The sequence below is a fragment of the Megachile rotundata genome, unplaced genomic scaffold (genome assembly GCF_050947335.1).
Source record: "Megachile rotundata isolate GNS110a unplaced genomic scaffold, iyMegRotu1 scaffold0255, whole genome shotgun sequence".
NCBI lineage: Eukaryota > Metazoa > Arthropoda > Insecta > Hymenoptera > Megachilidae > Megachile > Megachile rotundata.
The window spans coordinates 12,557-25,112 of NW_027473552.1; positions in this window are offsets into that span (position 1 = coordinate 12,557).

Consider the following 12,556-nt stretch of genomic DNA (forward strand, 5'->3'; position numbering starts at 1 on the left):
TAGTATCAATCTAACTCATATTATTAGCCATATTATGCTAATATGATCGATAGAACGACAATCACTATACTTATTACTCTTATTATTATCAACCTAGCTCATATCATTAGCCATATTATGATTATATGATCGATAGAACGACAATTACTATACTTATTACTCTTATTATTATCAATCTAACTCATATTATTAGCCATATTATGCTTATACGACCGATAGAACGACAATTACTATACTTATTACACTTACTATTATCATTCTAACTCATATTATTAGCCATATTATGCTAATATGATCGATAGAACGACAATTACTATACTTATTACTCTTATTATTATCAATCTAACTCATATTATTAGCCATATTATGCGTAACTGATCGATAGAACGACAATTACTATACGTATTACACTCACTATTATCAATCTAACACATATTATTAACCATATTATGCAGATATGATCAACAGAACGACAATTACTCTACTTATTACTCTTATTATTATCAATCTAACTCATATTATTAGCCATATTATGCTTACATGATCGATAGAACGAGAATTACTATACTTATTACTCTTATTATTATAAACCTAGCTCATATTATTAGCCATATTATGCCTATATGATCGATAGAACGACAATCACTATACTCATTACTCTTATTATTATCAATCTAACTCATATTATTAGCCATATTATGCTTATATGATCGATAGAACGAGAATTACTATACTTATTACTCTTATTATTATCAATCTAACACATATTATTAGCCATATTATGCTTATATGATCGATAGAACGACAATTACTATACTCACTACTCTTATTATTATCAATCCAACTCATATTATTAGCCATATTATGCTAACATAATCGACAGAACGACAATAACTATACTTATTACTCTTATTATTATCAATCTAACTCATATTATTAGCCATATTATGCGTAACTGATCGATAGAACGACAATTACTATACTTATTACACTCACTATTATCAATCTAACACATATTATTAACCACATTATGCAGATATGATCGGCAGAACGACAATTACTCTACTTATTACTCTTATTATTATCAATCTAACTCATATTATTAGCCATATTATGCTTATATGATCGATAGAACGAGAATTACTATACTTATTACTGTTATTATTATCAACCTAGCTCATATTATTAGCCATATTATGCCTATATGATCGATAGAAACGACAATTACTATACTCATTACTCTTATTATTATCAACCTAGCTCATATTATTAGCCATATGATGCTTATATGATCGATAGAACGACAATTACTATACTTATTACTCCTATTATTATCAATCTAACTCATATTATTAGCCATATTATGCTTATATGATCGATAGAACGAGAATTACTATACTCATTACTCTTATTATTATCAATCCAACTCATATTATTAGCCATATTATGCTTATATGATCGATAGAACGACAATCACTATACTTATTACGCTTATTATTATCAACCTAGCTCATATTATTAGCCATATTATGCTTATATGATCGATAGAACGACAATTACTATACTTATTAATCTTATTATTATCAATCTAACTCATATTATTAGCCATATTATGCTTATATGATCGATAGAACGAGAATTACTATACTCATTACTCTTATTATTATCAATCTAACTCATATTATTAGCCATATTATGCTTATATGATCGATAGAACGACAATTAATATACTCATTACTCTTATTATTATCAATCCAACTCATATTATTAGCCATATTATGCTTATATGATCGATAGAACGACAATCACTATACTTATTACGCTTATTATTATCAACCTAGCTCATATTAACAGCCATATTATGCTTATATGATCGATAGAACGACAATTACTATACTTATTAATCTTATTATTATCAATCTAACTCATATTATTAGCCATATTATGCTTATATGATCGATAGAACGAGAATTACTATACTCATTACTCTTATTATTATCAATCTAACTCATATTATTAGCCATATTATGCTTATATGATCGTTAGAACGACAATTACTATACTCACTACTCTTATTGGTATCAATCTAACTCATATTATTAGCCATATTATGCTTATATGATCGATAGAACGACAATCACTATACTTATTACTCTTATTATTATCAACCTAGCTCATATTATTAGCCATATTATGCTTATATGGTCGATAGAACGACAATTACTATACTCATTACTCTTATTATTATCAATCTAACTCATATTATTAGCCATATTATGCTTATATGATCGATAGAACGAGAATTACTATACTCATTACTCTTATTATTATCAATCCAACTCATAATATTAGCCATATTATGCTTATATGATCGATAGAACGACAATCACTATACTTATTACGCTTATTATTATCAACCTAGCTCATATTATTAGCCATATTATTGCTTATATGATCGATAGAACGTCAATTACTATACTTACTACTCTTATTAGTATCAATCTAAACTCATATTATTAGCCATATTATGCTTATATGATCAATAGAACGACAATCACTATACTTATTACTCTTATTATTATCAACCTAGCTCATATCATTAGCCATATTATGCTTATATGATCGATAGAACGACAATTACTATACTTATTACTCTTATTATTATCAATCTAACTCATATTATTAGCCATATTATGCTTATATGATCGATAGAACGAGAATTACTATACTCATTACTCTTATTATTATCAATCTAACTCATATTATTAGCCATATTATGCTTATATGATCGATAGAACGACAATCACTATACCTATTACTCTTATTATTTTCAACCTAGCTCATATTATTAACCATATTATGCTTATATGATCGATAGAACGACAACTACTATACTTACTACACTTACTATTATCAATCTAGCTCATATTACTAGCCATATTATGCTTACATGATCGATAGAACGACAATTACTATACTTAGTACACTCACTGTTATCAATCTAACTCATATTATTAACCATATTATGCAAATTTGATCGATAGAACGACAATCACTATACTTATTACTCTTATTATTATCAACCTAGCTCATATTATTAGCCATATTATGCTTGAATGATCGATAGAAGGACAATTTACTATACTTATTACTCTTATTATTATCAATCTAACTCATACTATTAGCCATATTATGCTTATATGAGCAATAGAACGACAATTACTATACTTATTACTCTTATTATTATCAACCTAGCTCATATTATTAGCCATATTATGCTTACATGATCGACAGAACGACAATTACTATACCTATTATTCTTATTTTTATCAAACTAACTCATATTATTAGCCATATTATGCTTAAATGATCGATAGAGCGACAATTACTATACTTTTTACTCTTTTCCTTATCAATCTAACTCATATTATTAGCCATATTATGCTTATATGATCGATAGGACGACAATTTCTATACTCATTACTCTTATTATTATCAATCTAACTCATATTAGTAACCATATTATGCAGATATGATAGATAGAACGACAATTACAATACTTATTACTCTTACTATTATCAATCTAACTCATATTATTAGCCATATTATGCTTATATGATCGATAGAACGACAATTACTATACTCACTACTCTTATTATTATCAATCCAACTCATTTTATTAGCCATATTATGCTAACATATTCGACAGAACGACAATTACTACACTTATTACACTTACTGTTATCAATCTAGCTCATATTACTAGCCATATTATGCTTATATGATCGATAGAACGTCAATTACTATACTTACTACTCTTATTAGTATCAATCTAACTCATATTATTAGCCATATTATGCTTATATGATCGATAGAACGACAATCACTATACTTATTACTCTTATTATTATCAACCTAGCTCATATCATTAGCCATATTATGCAGATATGATCGATAGCACGACATTCACTATACTTACTACTCTTATTATTATCAATCTAACTCATATTATTAGCCATATTATGCAGATATGATCGATAGAAGGACAATCACTATACTTATTACTCTTATTATTATCAACCTAGCTCATATTATTAGCCATATTATGCTTGAATGATCGATAGAAGGACAATTACTATACTTATTACTCTTATTATTATCAACCTAGCTCATATTATTAGCCATATGATGCTTATATGAGCAATAGAACTACAATTACTATACTTAGTACACTCACTGTTATCAATCTAACTCATATTATTAACCATATTATGCAAATTTGATCGATAGAACGACAATCACTATACTTATTACTCTTATTATTATCAACCTAGCTCATATTATTAGCCATATTATGCTTGAATGATCGATAGAAGGACAATCACTATACTTATTACTCTTATTATTATCAACCTAGCTCATATTATTAGCCATATTATGCTTACATGATCGACAGAACGACAATTACTATACTTATTATTCTTATTTTTATCAACCTAACTCATATTATTAGCCATATTATGCTTAAATGATTGATAGAACGACAATTACTATACTTATTACTCTTATTGTTATGAATCTAACTCATATTATAAACCATATTATGCAGATATGATCGATAGAACTACAATTACTGTACTCATTATTCTTATTATTATCAATCTGACTCATATTATTAGCCATATTATGCTTATATGATCGATAGAACGACAATTACTATACTTATTACTCTTATTATTTTCAATCTACCTCATATTATTAGCCATATTATGCTTAAATGATCGATAGAACGACAATTACTATACTTATTACTCTTATTATTATCAATCTAACTCATATTATTAGCCATATTATGCTTATATGATCGATAGAACGGCATTTACTATACTCACTACTCTTATTATTATCAATCTAACTCATATTATTAGCCATATTATGCTTATATGATCGACAGAACGACAATTACTATACTTATTACACTTACTATTATCATTCTAACTCATATTATTAGCCATATTATGCTAATATGATCGATAGAACGACAATTACTATACTTATTACTCTTATTATTATCAATCTAACTCATATTATTAGCCATATTATGAGTAACTGATCGATAGAACGACAATTACTATACGTATTACACTCACTATTATCAATCTAACACATATTATTAACCATATTATGCAGATATGATCGGCAGAACGACAATTACTCTACTTATTACTCTTATTATTATCAATCTAACTCATATTATTAGCCATATTATGCTTATATGATCGATAGAACGAAAATTACTATACTTATTACTCTTATTATTATCAACCTAGCTCATATTATTAGCCATATTATGCCTATATGATCGATAGAACGACAATCACTATACTCATTACTCTTATTATTATCAATCTAACTCATATTATTAGCCATATTATGCTTATATGATCGATAGAACGAGAATTACTATACTTATTACTCTTATTATTATCAATCTAACACATATTATTAGCCATATTATGCTTATATGATCGATAGAACGACAATTACTATACTCACTACTCTTATTATTATCAATCCAACTCATATTATTAGCCATATTATGCTAACATAATCGACAGAACGACAATAACTATACTTATTACTCTTATTATTATCAATCTAACTCATATTATTAGCCATATTATGCGTAACTGATCGATAGAACGACAATTACTATACATATTACACTCACTATTATCAATCTAACACATATTATTAACCACATTATGCAGATATGATCGGCAGAACGACAATTACTCTACTTATTACTCTTATTATTATCAATCTAACTCATATTATTAGCCATATTATGCTTATATGATCGATAGAACGAGAATTACTATACTTATTACTCTTATTATTATCAACCTAGCTCATATTATTAGCCATATTATGCCTATATGATCGATAGAACGGCAATTACTATACTCATTACTCTTATTATTATCAACCTAGCTCATATTATTAGCCATATGATGCTTATATGAGCAATAGAACTACAATTACTATACTTAGTACACTCACTGTTATCAATCTAACTCATATTATTAACCATATTATGCAAATTTGATCGATAGAACGACAATCACTATACTTATTACTCTTATTATTATCAACCTAGCTTATATTATTAGCCATATTATGCTTGAATGATCGATAGAAGGACAATCACTATACTTATTACTCTTATTATTATCAACCTAGCTCATATTATTAGCCATATTATGCTTACATGATCGACAGAACGACAATTACTATACTTATTACTCTTATTATTATCAATCTAACTCATATTATTAGCCATATTATGCTAATATAATCGACAGAACGACAATTACTATACTTATTACACTCACTATTATCAATCTAACTCAAATTATTAACCATATTATGCAGATATGATCGATAGCACGACATTCGCTATACTTACTACTCTTATTATTATCAATCTAACTCATATTATTAGCCATATTATGCAGATATGATCGATAGAAGGACAATCACTATACTTATTACTCTTATTATTATCAACCTAGCTCATATTATTAGCCATATTATGCTTGAATGATCAATAGAAGGACAATTACTATACTTATTACTATTATTATTATCAATCTAACTCATACTATTAGCCATATTATGCTTATATGAGCAATAGAACTACAATTACTATACTTAGTACACTCACTGTTATCAATCTAACTCATATTATTAACCATATTATGCAAATTTGATCGATAGAACGACAATCACTATACTTATTACTCTTATTATTATCAACCTAGCTCATATTATTAGCCATATTATGCTTGAATGATCGATAGAAGGACAATCACTATACTTATTACTCTTATTATTATCAACCTAGCTCATATTATTAGCCATATTATGCTTACATGATCGACAGAACGACAATTACTATACTTATTATTCTTATTTTTATCAACCTAACTCATATTATTAGCCATATTATGCTTAAATGATTGATAGAACGACAATTACTATACTTATTACTCTTATTGTTATGAATCTAACTCATATTATAAACCATATTATGCAGATATGATCGATAGAACTACAATTACTGTACTCATTATTCTTATTATTATCAATCTGACTCATATTATTAGCCATATTATGCTTATATGATCGATAGAACGACAATTACTATACTTATTACTCTTATTATTTTCAATCTAACTCATATTATTAGCCATATTATGCTTAAATGATCGATAGAACGACAATTACTATACTTATTACTCTTATTATTATCAATCTAACTCATATTATTAGCCATATTATGCTTATATGATCGATAGAACGGCATTTACTATACTCACTACTCTTATTATTATCAATCTAACTCATATTATTAGCCATATTATGCTTATATGATCGACAGAACGACAATTACTATACTTATTACACTTACTATTATCATTCTAACTCATATTATTAGCCATATTATGCTAATATGATCGATAGAACGACAATTACTATACTTATTACTCTTATTATTATCAATCTAACTCATATTATTAGCCATATTATGAGTAACTGATCGATAGAACGACAATTACTATACGTATTACACTCACTATTATCAATCTAACACATATTATTAACCATATTATGCAGATATGATCGGCAGAACGACAATTACTCTACTTATTACTCTTATTATTATCAACCTAGCTCATATTATTAGCCATATTATGCCTATATGATCGATAGAACGACAATTACTATACTCATTACTCTTATTATTATCAACCTAGCTCATATTATTAGCCATATTATGCCTATATGATCGATAGAACGACAATTACTATACTCATTACTCTTATTATTATCAATCCAACTCATATTATTAGCCATATTATGCTAACATAATCGACAGAACGACAATAACTATACTTATTACTCTTATTATTATCAATCTAACTCATATTATTAGCCATATTATGCGTAACTGATCGATAGAACGACAATTACTATACTTATTACACTCACTATTATCAATCTAACACATATTATTAACCACATTATGCAGATATGATCGGCAGAACGACAATTACTCTACTTATTACTCTTATTATTATCAATCTAACTCATATTATTAGCCATATTATGCTTCTATGATCGATAGAACGAGAATTACTATACTTATTACTCTTATTATTATCAACCTAGCTCATATTATTAGCCATATTATGCCTATATGATCGATAGAACGACAATTACTATACTCATTACTCTTATTATTATCAACCTAGCTCATATTATTAGCCATATGATGCTTATATGATCGATAGAACGACAATTACTATACTTATTACTCTTATTATTATCAATCTAACTCATATTATTAGCCATATTATGCTTATATGATCGATAGAACGAGAATTACTATACTCATTACTCTTATTATTATCAATCTAACTCATATTATTAGCCATATTATGCTTATATGATCGATAGAACGACAATCACTATACCTATTACTCTTATTATTTTCAACCTAGCTCATATTATTAGCCATATTATGCTTATATGATCGATAGAACGACAATTACTATACTCACTACTCTTATTGTTATCAATCCAACTCATATTATTAGCCATATTATGCGAATATAATCGACAGAACGACAATTACTATACTTATTACACTTACTATTATCAGTCTAGCTCATATTACTAGCCATATTATGCTTATATGATCGATAGAACGACAATCACTATACTTATTACTCTTATTATTATCAACCTAGCTCATATCATTAGCCATATTATGCTTATATGATCGATAGAACGAGAATTACTATACTCATTACTCTTATTATTATCAATCTAACTCATATTATTAGCCATATTATGCTTATATGATCGATAGAACGACAATCACTATACCTATTACTCTTATTATTTTCAACCTAGCTCATATTATTAGCCATATTATGCTTATATGATCGATAGAACGACAACTACTATACTTACTGCACTTACTATTATCAATCTAGCTCATATTACTAGCCATATTATGCTTATATGATCGATAGAACGAGAATTACTATACTTATTACTCTTATTATTATCAACCTAGCTCATATTATTAGCCATATTATGCCTATATGATCGATAGAACGACAATTACTATACTCATTACTCTTATTATTATCAACCTAGCTCATATTATTAGCCATATGATGCTTATATGATCGATAGAGCAACAATTACTATACTTATTACTCTTATTATTATCAATCTAACTCATATTATTAGCCATATTATGCTTATATGATCGATAGAACGAGAATTACTATACTCATTACTCTTATTATTATCAATCTAACTCATATTATTAGCCATATTATGCTTATATGATCGATAGAACGACAATCACTATACCTATTACTCTTATTATTTTCAACCTAGCTCATATTATTAGCCATATTATGCTTATATGATCGATAGAACGAGAATTACTATACTCATTACTCTTATTATTATCAATCTAACTCATATTATTAGCCATATTATGCTTATATGATCGATAGAACGACAATCACTATACCTATTACTCTTATTATTTTCAACCTAGCTCATATTATTAGCCATATTATGCTTATATGATCGATAGAACGACAATTACTATACTCACTACTCTTATTGTTATCAATCTAACTCATACTATTAGCCATATTATGCGAATATAATCGACAGAACGACAATTACTATACTTATTACACTTACTATTATCAGTCTAGCTCATATTACTAGCCATATTATGCTTATATGATCGATAGAACGACAATCACTATACTTATTACTCTTATTATTATCAACCTAGCTCATATCATTAGCCATATTATGCTTATATGATCGATAGAACGACATTTACTATACTTATTACTCTTATTATTATCAATCTAACTCATATTATTAGCCATATTATGCTTATATGATCGATAGAACGACAACCACTATACTTATTACTCTTATTATTATCAACCTAGCTCATATTATTAGCCATATTATGCTTGAATGATCGATAGAAGGACAATCACTATACTTATTACTCTTATTATTATCAACCTAGCTCATATTATTAGCCATATTATGCTTACATGATCGACAGAACGACAATTACTATACTTATTATTCTTATTTTTATCAACCTAACTCATATTATTAGCCATATTATGCTTAAATGATCGATAGAGCGACAATTACTATACTTATTACTCTCAGTATTATGAAAATAACTCATATTATTAGCCATATTATGCTTAAATGATCGATAGAACGAAAATTACTATACTTTTTACTCTTTTCATTATCAATCTAACTCATATTATTAGCCATATTATGCTTATATGATCGATAGAACGACAATTTCTATACTCATTACTCTTATTATTATCAATCTAACTCATATTATTAGCCATATTATGCTAATATAATCGACAGAACGACAATTACTATACTTATTACTCTTATTATTATCAATCTAACTCATATTATTAGCCATATTATGCATATATGATCGATAGAACGACAATTACTATACACACTACTCTTATTATTATCAATCCAACTCATATTATTAGCCATATTATGCTAACATATTCGACAGAACGACAATTACTACACTTATTACACTTACTGTTATCAATCTAGCTCATATTACTAGCCATATTATGCTTATATGATCGATAGAACGTCAATTACTATACTTACTACTCTTATTAGTATCAATCTAACTCATATTATTAGCCATATTATGTTTATATGATCGATAGAACGACAATCGCTATACTTATTACTCTTATTATTATCAACCTAGCTCATATCATTAGCCATATTATGCTTATATGATCGATAGAACGACAATTACTATACTTATTACTCTTAGTATTATCAATCTAACTCATATTATTAGCCATATTATGCTTATATGATCGATAGAACGACAATTACTATACACATTACTCTTACTATTATCAATCTAACTCATATTATTAACCATATTATGCTAATATGATCGATAGAACGACAATTACTATACTCACTACTCTTATTGTTATCAATCTAACTCATATTATTAGCCATATTATGCTAATATAATCGACAGAACGACAACTACTATACTTATTACTCTTCCTATTATCAATCTAGCTCATATTACTAGCCATATTATGCTTATATGATCGATAGAACGACAATTACTATACTTACTACTCTTATTGGTATCAATCTAACTCATATTATTAGCCATATTATGCTTATATGATCGATAGAACGACAATCACTATACTTACTACTCTTATTATTATCAATCTAACTCATATTATTAGCCATATTATGCAGATATGATCGATAGAACGACAATTACTATACTTAGTACACTCACTGTTATCAATCTAACTCATATTATTAACCATATTATGCAAATTTGATCGATAGAACGACAATCACTATACTTATTACTCTTATTATTATCAACCTAGCTCATATTATTAGCCATATTATGCTTGAATGATCGATAGAAGGACAATTACTATACTTATTACTCTTATTATTATCAATCTAACTCATACTATTAGCCATATTATGCTTGCATGAGCAATAGAACTACAATTACTATACTTATTACACTCACTATTATCAATCTAACTCATATTATTAACCATATTATGCAGATATGATCGATAGAACGACAATTACTATACTTAGTACACTCACTGTTATCAATCTAACTCATATTATTAACCATATTATGCAAATTTGATCGATAGAACGACAATCACTATACTTATTACTCTTATTATTATCAACCTAGCTCATATTATTAGCCATATTATGCCTATATGATCGATAGAACGACAATTACTATACTCAACACTCTTATTATTATCAATCTAACTCATATTATTAGCCATATTATGCTTATATGATCGATAGAACGACAATTTCTATACTCATTACTCTTATTATTATCAATCTAACTCATATTAGTAACCATATTATGCAGATATGATAGATAGAACGACAATTACTATACTTATTACTCTTACTATTATCAATCTAACTCATATTATTAACCATATTATGCTAATATGATCGATAGGAGGTCAATTACTATACTTATTACACTCACTATTAGCAATCTAACTCATATTATTAACCATATAATGCAGATATGATCGATAGCACGACATTTACTATACTTATTACTCTTATTATTATCAATCTAACTCATATTATTAGCCATATTATGCCTATATGATCGATAGAACGACAATTACTATACTCATTACTCTTATTATTATCTATCTAACTCATATTATTAGCCATATTATGCTTATATGATCGATAGAACGAGAATTACTATACTTATTACTCTTATTATTATCTATCTAACTCATATTATTAGCCATATTATGCTTATATGATCGATAGAACGACAATTACTATTCTCACTACTCTTATTATTATCAATCCAACTCAT